At 38.8% G+C, this 12,122-nt stretch overlaps 1 long non-coding RNA gene across 1 annotated transcript; it reads right to left on the bottom strand.

The window, feature by feature from the left end:
- Nucleotides 1–8,492: 8,492 nt before the first annotated feature.
- On the bottom strand, nt 8,493–12,075 carry LOC146588215 (uncharacterized). Its single transcript, XR_014897471.1, has 3 exons — nt 11,358–12,075; nt 10,801–10,962; nt 8,493–8,792 (listed from the first exon to the last, which is right to left on the bottom strand). It is a non-coding gene; the product is annotated as an uncharacterized LOC146588215 (long non-coding RNA).
- Nucleotides 12,076–12,122: the final 47 nt, after the last annotated feature.

The raw sequence follows: 12,122 nt of genomic DNA, 5'->3' as shown, positions 1-12,122 counted from the left end.
CTGCAATTACTGTTTTGGTCTTGGTAGGCTCTTTCTTAGAAGATCATTCTTGGTGTGCCCCATGTACACTTCCTACTGTCTCACCAAGGAGCAACACTATCAAGCTGTGAAAAACACCTATTACTTGTGTAGTCAGTGGGATAATACAGAAAGTCCTGCAAAGAGGAGAGCATGTGGGTTTAGTTCTTCTGTGACAGCATGATGCATGCAACAAAGGAAAGTGATGCAATTTGTCAGAGCATCAGCATGACCAAATAGGACTTGCACTAAATAAAGTGAAGTTATGACATTGTTATCGCACAACAAATCTTTCTAACACATAGTCTATCTGTAGCAGCAGATGTTGTATATGGGTGCTAATCTTCTCCCTCCCGGGACAGTAGGAAAAATACTTTATTACAAATAAACAGATATCGATCACTGATATAACTGCAAGGAAAAAAAGCCCCAAAAGCAGCTCCTCCCTTGTAATATGAGGGTAAAGAGTGGCAGGGTGGTGCACGAGAGCACTGCTGCTGACACTCCCTGGGCCCATGTGACTGTGTTGAGAACTGGCCCTTTGCACTTGCGGGGGCAGATGGGCATCTTTGCATGTGTGTCCTCATGCTGCACGTGTGCCAGAGAGCTGGTGCTCCCCCTGCCCTTCGCTGTCAGCATGGCTAGTCTTTCCAGGCAGCATTCGCTGAGCTGCTCGTACAACAAATTTAGGAAGCAAATACTGCCTTAACCCACGTTAAAGGCATATGGGGCTCATATGGGGAAACCCTTGCATAAATATGGACAGGCTAATGGGATTCAGGGCTTGATTCAAGTGATCATTGCTGTATGTCAGTGACACATCTGGTTATACAAASTAATGTGACAGGCTCCAGAGGGCACTGACGTTTGAAGGTTGCACAGAAAGCAACAGCGTTTGAGAACAGTTGTCTTACTGATTCTTATTTTTAATTCTAGATTGCAACCACTCTGCTCCTTGAAAGTTAATTAAAGCTTTTTCCAATTCTAAAATGTCTCCATTTATAAGATAAAATTGCTTTAGCTAGCAGTGTGTGTAGATAGGTTCTTACAGGTAAGGCTGCAGTTCTGACTGGTTGTTCATCAGCACCATCAGTTCCCATCCACTTGTCTGGAAGTCCAGTTTTGGTTAGGCATAAAATACTATGACAGGCAAGATCTGTATCAAAATATGCATGAATTATTATTATTAATTCAAGTTTTCTTTTTAACATCACCACAGTTCAAGAAGAAAAAGAGAGAAAAAAATGCTTATTTGTGTTTCAAAAGCATTCCTAAGGTACTTGGTTCAATAAGGCTTTCTGTGAAATTTGCCCGAGTATTTATGAGAATCCACATCTGTGGATTCAGAATGTATTTAGGGAAAAAGTATTCTCCTAAGGAATGTTCCTGAGCACCAAATGTGAAAATCTACACTGTAATTCATGCCCAATGTTTATTATCCAGTATTCTCATGTTGTGCTTTGTGACTTAAAGAATGTAAGTAGTAATACTTTCACAGCAAACATGAGATATATACAGGTTAATTAAGAGTACCCGGTAAATGTTATTCCTGTTTCTTTTGAAAATGTGATTATCAGTTTTTTAATAAAAATACCCATTTCTTCATCTTTCATCACTAATGTCAGTAGTAAATTTTCTCTTGCAGTGGTGTCAAGATCTTGTTACGGTCTTCGGTAAGTAACAATGTATGGATTGAAAGTGAAGAAGAGCTAATTTGAGAAGATTTGACTTTTTCCACAGTATGTAGAAGAACAGGCTATTATTAAAGTCCTTTGCTCCTAAACAACAACTTACGCAACGGAGAGGCTGATATGGGGGTGATAGCCTAAAGCTACGCCATCTGGGGCTGATCTTGTCACAGGAAGAATGTAGCAGCTGCCTGAATAGTTTTTCTTCTTGATTTTCAGTTTCGAAGTACAAATAAAGAATAAACATCTGTTTTGGCTTGCAGAGCTAAGTAAACATTGTAAGCAGATGGTTTTGAGACTTGAAGTTTGCTGTAAGAAGTGTGCATGAAAAGAGGGTGTAACTAATAGCCAAAGGGAGGAATAATTGCAGAATTCTATTACCCTTCTTCTCCCTCCCCAGCCCCACAGGTTTACACAAAAGAGGGTTGAGCAATTTGATCAGGAATTGTTAAATTGCTGTTGACACTTTTTCATGAAAATACAGGAAATGATCAAAACCTCATTAGCCTGACTGAATCATGGAGTAAAAACATAGCCATGATTATGGTAGTGGCATTTTCTGTATGGAGCAGTAACCTTCTGAAGAAAGAGTTGCTGTAAAATAACTTTACTGAAAGTTTCATTTTCAAACCCTTTCAGGCTTCAGTAAAATCCCTCACTGATTTCCTACACCTTCTTTCTTCACTAGGCGAGAACAATACTATTAATTATTAAACTGTCTGAATTGTTTTTCCCAAGTAACTGAATTGTTTTTCCCAAGTCATAGATACATAAACATAAAAACGTGCTTTGTTTGCTTTTATGTAATGAAATTCTTGGCTTTGTAGTGTATTTTATCCTTCTGTTCCCAAGCTTGTGTTTTGGAGAAATGCCTGTGTGCCTGTGGGTACAGAAGTATGAAATGACCGTCATATCCCACAGGGAGCTGGGATAGAAAATAGAGACCACCAGATTCTCAAGTCTGTGCAAGTACTTTTCTCACCTTATCAGCATCAGCAGCATGTTGTGGCTCTACAAGCTAAAATCACCATGGCTTAGTTCTACCCTATTCCTGTTTTTTTTATTTTGTTTGTTTTTATTTGTTTGTTTTGTCTATGCAAAATTCATGTAAAGACTAAACACTGTGGTTTGCACTTGAGAAAGATTTCCTATGTGGTGCATTCCTAAGTGCTAGGCAGGATCTTTCTCGCTGCGTATCTGCCTTCCCTCCTTCTGGCTCTRTGGCCTTTCTTCCATCCTACAACTAGAAAAGCAGTCTTCCCCATGCTGTTGTGGGTGTTTGAGTTGATGGGTCATTTCCTTACCCCTCTTTCCTAGCACTTGTCCGGCTCTCTCTGCAGGCCATCCATATGGCCACTTACCTGGCTGACTTCTCTCTCATGCAGTATTTTAGTGCAGCAGGACATCCCCTGACCTGCCTCTCTTCAGTGACCCTTTTCCTGTGTTCATAGAAGGAAAAGCTACTAGATATAATGGGGTTTTATACCTAAACATTACCTAGTTGTCCCTGCTATGGAATCAAAGGTTTCTCCTCATTGCCTGTCTCCGAGGCTGCTTTGGGATTGCACAGCCCTATTTGATGCAATGGGGAAAAAACAAAGTCTTCTAGCTGAATCATCTATATTTTAAAGCAGAGCAAGAAGCTACTTCATAACAGTCAAAAACAAAGTTTTTTGCTGATAGTCATCAAAATGTGTGGTCATCTTTAAAACTAGTGGCATGTCTTGCCCCTAGTTTTAACAAACTAACAATGGACATGTTTTTGTGAAGGGAAGGGGGCTATGGGTCATAGAAGTTAAAATCCTGAAATATGGCTCTGCTCTTACAGAGCTGAAGGACTGTGTTCATTTGAGACCCGTAGTTAAGGGTGCAGACCTAGCATTGTTTGCTTGCAGTGTTGCAGGACTTTATCTCCTTACTTTTGCTGTGGTGAATCCCTGACTGCATTTCATTACCTCTATTACAAAGAGTATTTCCAATACAAAGAYAATGGTGGCTCAAGAGTAAGGGTTCTGGGGACTGGATGCAACTTCTTARTTACCTGCTTTTCAAAGGAAGCAGGAGAGAGTAAAGATTGGGGGAGGGGGGGAAGTGAGTAAAAGTCACAGAGGTACAAAAGCATAGTGTGGGAGCAAAGAATTTAACAGTGCTGTTTTTCAGTTATCTCCTTATACTTAAGATACTAAAAACTATTATAGAATATTGTTCTGTATCTCACTGAAWTTTTTTATGGAATAAAGTAAAATACACAGTACTTGCCAGAATATTTTTGCAGTACTTGCTTATCTAACAAACCAAGAAATGCAGATGCCAAGGATAGCAGTAGCTGTATCTCACTCGCCATTCCCATGACAATCAATTCCTGCTGGTGTTACTACAGCTGCTAGCCAAATACTAAACTCAGCAAGCTGCGTGTTTGGCATAATGTGTCAGTTTCACTTTTTGGAGGAAGCCAAAAAGTGGTGGCTCCAAGTAAAAGCAGCCTTCTTGCCAGTCTTTTCCAGCTTTCTTACTCTTGTTTTTTACTAAATGGTTGCCCAGCTGGACCAGATCAAGAAAACATGTATATCTGGTGCCTGCTGCATCTGCACAAAGCAGCTCCAAATTTCACAGTTGTAATGGTGTTTTTCTGCTTATCAACAACATCTCCAGCTGGGCAGCTGGTAGCTCCAAGCTTTCCAGTAGCAGCTGGCAGAGGGATTGGATCATGTGGCAACAGGGGCCGGCAGAAGAGAATATACTCCAAAGAGGCAGGGAATGGCTCACACGGCTCAACCCCACCAAGTCTCAGAGGACGTGCTTTGTCCCCAGGTCTAGCTGCTTCCACGACGGGCCACAACTGCAGGGCTTTTGTGGTGGCCTCTTCAGCCTGAGGAGTGCCAGAAACCATGCTGCTCCACACTGCATCAGGCACTTTGTGGAAATGATGAAAAATAGCTTTATTTTTGTTTATGAGGCCTGGATGTACCCTTCTGAGCAATTAGGTAAACACTTGTAATTGGTTTCATCCTTCACAAGAAATTTATATTGGGAATGAGCATATTTTGAAAATACTCCCTGTGATGATCAAACCAAATTAACTACTGTTTCTGCCCTCCATCTCACATGCAATATATTTTATAATCCTACAGAACGCAGGTTAGGAAGTGTTGATGGCTAATGACTCATAGCTTTCTGCCTAAGGGAGAACTTCCATGCTTTGATTTGCATGTTTTCTCAGTGTCAGGGAGTTCTTGTTGGAACTGTTCATATAAAAATCTTCCTCCTCCAAGAAGTGGAGTTTGTGGAAGCTATTTCTGGGCCCTGAAATGCTCTCCCTGAGAGCTTGAATGTGTAGTTTCTTCCATTGCTCTACAAAWTGTGGAATGAGGAAACAATGTTCTTCAATGTAATAACTGCTGGGCACTAGTCTCTGGAAATGAGAAATGAAACCACCTGAATGTTGATTCATTATCTTAATTACAAAGAAAAGATACAGCCTATATGACTTAAATTTAAAAGTACAGGAGGTTAAAAAGAAGAGGAACTGGCTCAACTCTGGTGTTGTTTATATTAATGTAATTCCAGAGCAACAGCACAAATTACTAGTTACTTAATTCAAAATATGTGGAATCTGACCCCAAAATTAGACAATGAAACCAGTGCCACCCAAGTGGTGGCTAAGGGGACAGATCTCTCTCTCTCTCTAGCACAAATGCTTCTTAACTGCCTTGCACAGGAACATAGCAGCATACATTTTTAAACCCCCAGCTCGCAGTAGACAAGAGCTTTGGAAAGCTTGGACGGTTCTGAAAGTTCTTCCTTGTAAGGTCCAAACTCCTAGAAGCTTCCAGGTGTTTCAGAAAGGTGGGTCCAAGTCCCACGTCCCTTTAAAGATGATAAAGGTTAACATCCCCACTACTGCCTAATAGAAATCTGCCTATACAATTCAGCTGTCACCAGCACTTCCAGAAGCATCGTATTTTACCCACAGTGACTTTTTTCTCTGTAATCTAACTGAAACATCTCTAATTGCTAGGATTTTTATGGTGTCTGTCTTCTTGTTTATCCCTTTCCCTACATGCCTTTCTCATACTGTCTATTGTCCAATAGGTAGGTAGTAGGTGAGGTCATAACATTGCATTTCCTGAGTCAGTCCTCTCTTTTCCTCTTTCATTTATTTCCACACAGCTTGTGGCAGGTTACTTATTGGTGAAACCCTTAGCTTTTGCCAGATTTGACTGAATTGGTCAAAAGATTCCAACAGAAACAGCTACGCTAAAGATATATTTAACTGCAAGATTAACATCAACTTAAAATATTTAGTTTTGCCACAGTATGCACATCTGATACCAGCATTGGTATTTAGATGCCTTCTGAAGTAATTGATTTTTCTGAAATACTAATAACCCAATTCGTTAGGCCTGTCAGTACTTAGCACTTGTGAAAAATCAGCACTATATTTTTGTAATAGTATTTCAAACTGAAATAAATTTCTGACTTTAAGTTAAATTCTGCACATTCTGTTAAAGGACTGTGAACCTAAACACAACTTGCTATTGCTTTGTATTAGCACCCAGGAATAAAATCAAGTAGAAATGAAAGTGGAATTGAGCATCTTAACTTTACTGTCTATTACGAAGATGAAAGCAGTGAAAAAAATAATTAGCAACAAACAAATGAAATGAAATATTTTACTTCTAGTTTATTGTAAGTAATTTAAAGCATTTTAGAAACAGTTTCAAAATGGCTCCTGTCTGTATATTCGTGAGTGAATTAAATATTCCTGCTCTTCAAAGTCTCTGGTGTTTAATAATGTAGGCTGTTTGGAAAATGTACAAGATAAACTTGATTCAGTTTTATGGCATTAATTTCCACATTGCATTCAAAYAGCCTAGTAACTGTATCTTACTCTTACCTAAAATGTGCAAAAACACCATTAAAGTTGAGGTCTCCTATCAGGAAATTCCAAAATTACAGCAGCTGACGTTAAAGAGATTTAGTTATCCTCACCTTCACCAGAAGTTTGTTTTCATGTCTTTTTGCCTTTTAATTGCTAGTTGTATGATAATCATATCCTGTCACACTGACAAAGGAAGATTAAATAACAGGAAAACACTAAGATTAAACTAAAAAAAAAAAAAAAAAAAAAAAAAAAAAAAAAAAAAAAAAAAAAAAAAAAATAAAAAAAAAAAAAAAAAAAAAAACAGGATGAGAAAGTACCATACAGTTGAAATGAAGTTACTGAAACCTTGACTTTTGAAGCTTCCTGACTTTCATAAAGATAGTTAAGTGCTGACAAACAAGTTAACTTTTAGTAATAATCCAAAGCAAAAGAGCCTTGACAGAGATGCAGTTAGACATCATGAAACAGAAGAATATAATATCTGCACATGTATGAAAATATCTATATCAGATAGCTTATTTTCCACAGACTGATCCCAGGCACACTCAAATCATTGTGCAGTTGTGAACACTGTGCATGGTGACATCCTGTGGAGGAGGTATTTTCATGAACCTAGTTTGGAAACTTCTAATTTTGCTTTGGAATACTTCTGATCTATTTTTGAATTCCTCTAAATGTTTGGAAGCTCCAAAGCTGAATGCAGAAATGTGAATTTATACATATGAAGGAAGTGGCCTGTTTTCCATTTTTGCCCAGTGTAAGAATGATTGAGGTAATTTTGATTTTCCAGGATATCCCAWGCCCTTCAAAAACTGTTACTAGATGTTTTCAAGTTAGCAGACTTCCCTAGTTTCAAGGGATTTTCAAGTAAAATATTCYTGTTGGAGTTAAAGCATTTTCCTGTTGATAGGTAAACCCAAGAAGGCACAACTTTGGCTTCTTCTTATTATAAATATATCCTATCTGTATAACAGTATACCCCAAAGCTCCTATGAAATCAGATCTCATTGTGTTCAGGCATGAGTTAAACATAGGGAGGATATCCAGCTCTGAAGACAGTACAGTCTTTTGGGAAAAAAATAAAAACAACCATGCAAGCAGCATTTCACTGGAAAATGAAGCATGTGAGTTAACGTTAACTTAATGGAAACCTATACAAATGAACTGCAGAAGATCCCAGCTCCATTACAATCACTAAGAGCTTTGTTTGTAGACACATTGACACTCTGCAAGGTGAGACTGGCACTGTCTACTCTTTGAGGTTTTCCTTCAACTCAGATTGAAGTTTTATTAATTTTGTTTGTTTGTGTATCTTGTTCAGGAAGGAGAAACTCAAGACTTTTCTTAACAGCTCTTTTCCTCACTGGATGGTGGTGACGTACATTTATCCGCTTACTCCTACGCTGAGTAGGACAGGCTCTGAAAGTTGCAGAGTAAATTTGTGGTTCCCCATAGCACCATTTACGCTAAGCCATTCTCTATTAAAAAAATCGTATTTAAAAATATGTTTTCTAAAAATTCCTTGGTTAACACAAGAACTTACACTTGCCTGCCTACCTTCTCATCTACCTAATGTTTGGCTGCATGCTAGCTCTTATTCTGTAATAGAAGAAAGGCATATGTTCCTTAAAAGGAAACCCCATGCTGCTACTTAACTCTGACTCAACTAACTTGGCAGGAAATTAATTTACTCATCTCCAGATCAGAACCTGTGCTGAGCCACACAGATGAGAGGACTTAAAGGGTTAGAACATTTCACCAAGCTGCATACAGAATGGACACTGGCACAGGCATTGCTGTTCACAGGAGGCAACTAGCTTCATTAAAGAGTGAATAAAAAAATATTTAATCTTTATTTGAAGAAAACTTATCAGAAGCTATCAAAAACAACAAAACAACCCAAGTTTAAAGATACTAATTAAAATCCTATATACTATATATGGCTCGTGTGTGTGTACACTACTACCACAGGTAGCAGCAGCAGTAACATTGTGTCACCATTTTTAATCAGTATTGCCACTTCATATTCCACAGGCACACACCCACCATACAAACCAAGAAAGCAGTCAGGTGGAAGAGCATTGTTCCTAATCACCGCAGGCTATAAGGTGGACTTCTGCACTGTCTTCCTCTTGCACAGCTTGGAGAGGGTCTCAGAATGAAGCTGTAAAGTTGCAGTTTAGTTCATCTTCCTGAATATGCTGTGGAAAGGAAATAGGACACTGTTATAGATACACAAGGATAGGGGATTTTATTCCTGATTTTATTCCTCTGTTCCGTGTAAGTCTTTGTACTGCCTTAATTGCTGGAAGGTGTGAGTGCTCTTTTGTAGCTCAGCAGTATGAACTAATATTCTATGTTCTATGTACATTCTTCTAACATTTTCCCTCTGGGAAAGTTCCGTAACGCAGCATTTCATACCTCTTCAAGAACACAGGGACTATGRGAGAAGGTAGTATCAAAGAAGTACTTTTTCACGAAGAAGAGTGTTTAGGGTAGAATTTAGCTTGTGGTGAATTATGCTTGCCCTCAAACCAATCTTTCACAAAAACGCCTTGTCCCCACGCGTTATCTTATAGTTAGGTGCTCTCTACCCTGTCTCCGAGGATCAGTTATCAAGTCAAAGTCTAGTGGGCCCCTCAAARCCAAGAGAAAACTTTTTTCAAAAAATTCTTTTTTCACAGCGAATGAATTRGAATTGTGCCCTTTTAGTAGCTGAATCATATGCAAAGCCATATTCGCATGGCTTTGTTCCTCTTTTCTCCTTCAAGAAAGCGGTGTTCAATAAATATCACTCAAAGAAACTGGTTTCAGAGAATGACTAAAAATAATGAGGTTTCCTCTAAGAGTGTTTTTCTGCCACATATTTAAAGAGAAAGCACGTTTTATAACCAAAATATACATGTTTTTCTCAAATGTTAGGTTTACATGAAAAAAGTTGTGGAAACTATTAAAATATATGTGATTATTTTAAAATATTTAAAATATTTAAACATTAGAAATKTTATATCCTGGAATACTCCAAAAACAGAAGGAAATGTGAAATACATGCAGAAGGTCTAACTTTATAGATTTGACTTAAATGACTAACTCCTTTGGGCTCATTCTTATTCATGGAAGTTTTGCAAATAATTCACATCTCTTCTTAAATACAGAATGTGATTTTATTTCCATTTTAGCTGAATACAACAAATCTAACTCCAAAGATAAAGTTTTGAAGGAATTACAACAAAACTGCTTCTACTACTTTGAGGTGTTTGAATATGAAAATGAAACAAAATCTATTTCCTCTTCTGTGTTTAACCCTCAGAATCTGAAATACAGAAGTATCAAGAAAGCAAAACCAACTCTTCTACAAAGATGGCAAGTTTTGTATCTTGCTTAAAAAAGCAAACAAACTCTGTAGTGAAAAAGCTGCAACAGCTGTAAAAATCATGTTTCATATATAATTAGTGGTGGTTTTCTGCATTATTTCAGTTTTATGTTTAGTTAGCTTCTCAATGTTTGACATTCCTATTTAATCYAGGATTCCGTAGTCAGGTCTAGGTTAGTTCATTCTACAAGTATTTGTATTTGACATGATATAAAAATGTGAAATGAAATATTGAAAATGATAAATGGTAATTCATTCTTTTTAAGAATTTGTAATCTGCCACAGACTTACACTTCTTCCCAAATGTATTAACTTTCAAATACATAAAGACTGTATATTATCATTTGGTGCTGATGCCATTTTAAGAATTTGTTAAAATGTACAGAGTAGCAGGAATAGAGTTTGTTGAAAGTTATGAACAACCTTCAACAGAGTAATGAAGTATAATGTTACTTCATTATAATTTTATGACAAAGAAGAATGTTTTTTGTTTAGAATATATGTATTTGAACTAATTATAACAAAAGCTAAATAAATGTAAAAATGCCTGGTATCATTAGTTAAGCTGTAATGTTGGGAGTTCTAATGTAGATGAGACTTTCACAATCTCTACTAAGTGTGCCATCTAATTGATGGTGTGTTTTTTCAGTCAAAATTCTGAATTCTGATCTGAAGATCCAATTAAGCCTGACTCTACCCAAAGGTTGAATTTTGGTAACATACRAAATTCCAGTATATTTCAGTAGAATTCATTGCATTTACAGTGTTTTGTCACAGAGCTCTTGATGAAGAGAGCCTTATATACACAATGAGGCACAATCAGCGTAATATGTTACTCTTAATTTTTTAGGTGGTCTGGATATCAGTGGCATCTTAGGTGATTATATCTGGAAAGGATGAGAATGCTGTTATTTTGCAGTTTGTTTCCTTTCCACATTTGCCACAAGTTTTCAGTTTCACTGCAGTATGTCTTTGTGTGAGTTTTTCCACGTAGCAGCCTGGAAAGAGAGAAAGATGTTAAAAGTAAATTGTTAGGGATGATGTACCACAGTAACGGGCAATGAGAACAAGACTGAATACACTAGAAGAAAACATGATTTAATTAAATGTATTTCGAAGTCACCAGGTATCCTTTAAACTGTATATTCACAGAAACCAAATAAGCAAAGCAATGCAAACTCCAAGTCAAATTGTAGTTCTGAAATTGCCCTAGACTTCCTTTTCCAAAAAATGATGTTATGCAGTGTGGGCAACTGTTCTCTCCTGCATAAAGAACAGAAAGTCAGTGCATACCACTGTAAAGATGGCACTGATAAGCTTGTCCTTTAAAAATAATTGTTTGACAGAATCAAATTATAGGTGCAGACGGGTARCATTTTGAAATAAGTTTAACCTGCTTGAGTCTCCTCACACATATCACATCTAATTTCAGTAGCTTCCAGTTTTGTAGTTCTTCTCTGTCCTCCTCTCCATTGCCTCCTGGGTGGACTTCACAGTACTTGCCTGTAGATAACGTGCTCCAACTCTAGCATTTTTTTTTTGTCAGCAATGAAGCTCCTTCTCTTTTGCTTGTCCCCAGTAAACAATCTGGTTCACTAGTCCAGAGCTTTTTATGAAGCATATTCATTTGGCAAGGGAAAGAAAAGTCATCATATAAAATGCTGAAGGAAAGCATGCATCTGTAGGCAAACAACTCTGCAATAAATCCTAAGAGCTAGGCCCTGCGTAGCACGCACCACCTTTACTGATGAAGAAAAGGTGTCTTTTTCCTCGGGCCTAACGAGGACACACAGCACCACTGTTCAGGGCGACCGCAGCTCAGACGCGCGGCTTTTCTCCGCCACGGCCGAACAAGGCCGGGCCTGTCCCCGCCACTTCTGCCTGCGGGCTTTGCTGAAGGGCTCCTCGCCACGCTCACCCCGCGGACGGGCGGAGGACACGACAGACAAGGCGCCGTTGTTCCCGGCACTGCCGGGGGAAGGGAACGGGGGTGCCGGCCAGCCGGCCGGGGGCACTCTCGCTCCCCGCGCCCACCTACCGCCGCGTCGACAGCGGCCCCGCTCTTCGCAGCGCCTACCACACTCCCACCCGCCCTTCCGGAGGGGGGCGGCGAACGGCGCCGAGTAACGCCCGTAACGGCCGCCCCGCCCCGCCCCGC

This window comes from Rhea americana, unplaced genomic scaffold (genome assembly GCF_003343005.1).
Source record: "Rhea americana isolate MKP2758 unplaced genomic scaffold, rheAme1 scaffold_530, whole genome shotgun sequence".
Lineage (NCBI taxonomy): Eukaryota > Metazoa > Chordata > Aves > Rheiformes > Rheidae > Rhea > Rhea americana.
Note: the sequence above shows the minus strand (reverse complement) of the source record. Positions and strands in the feature narration are given on the sequence as shown.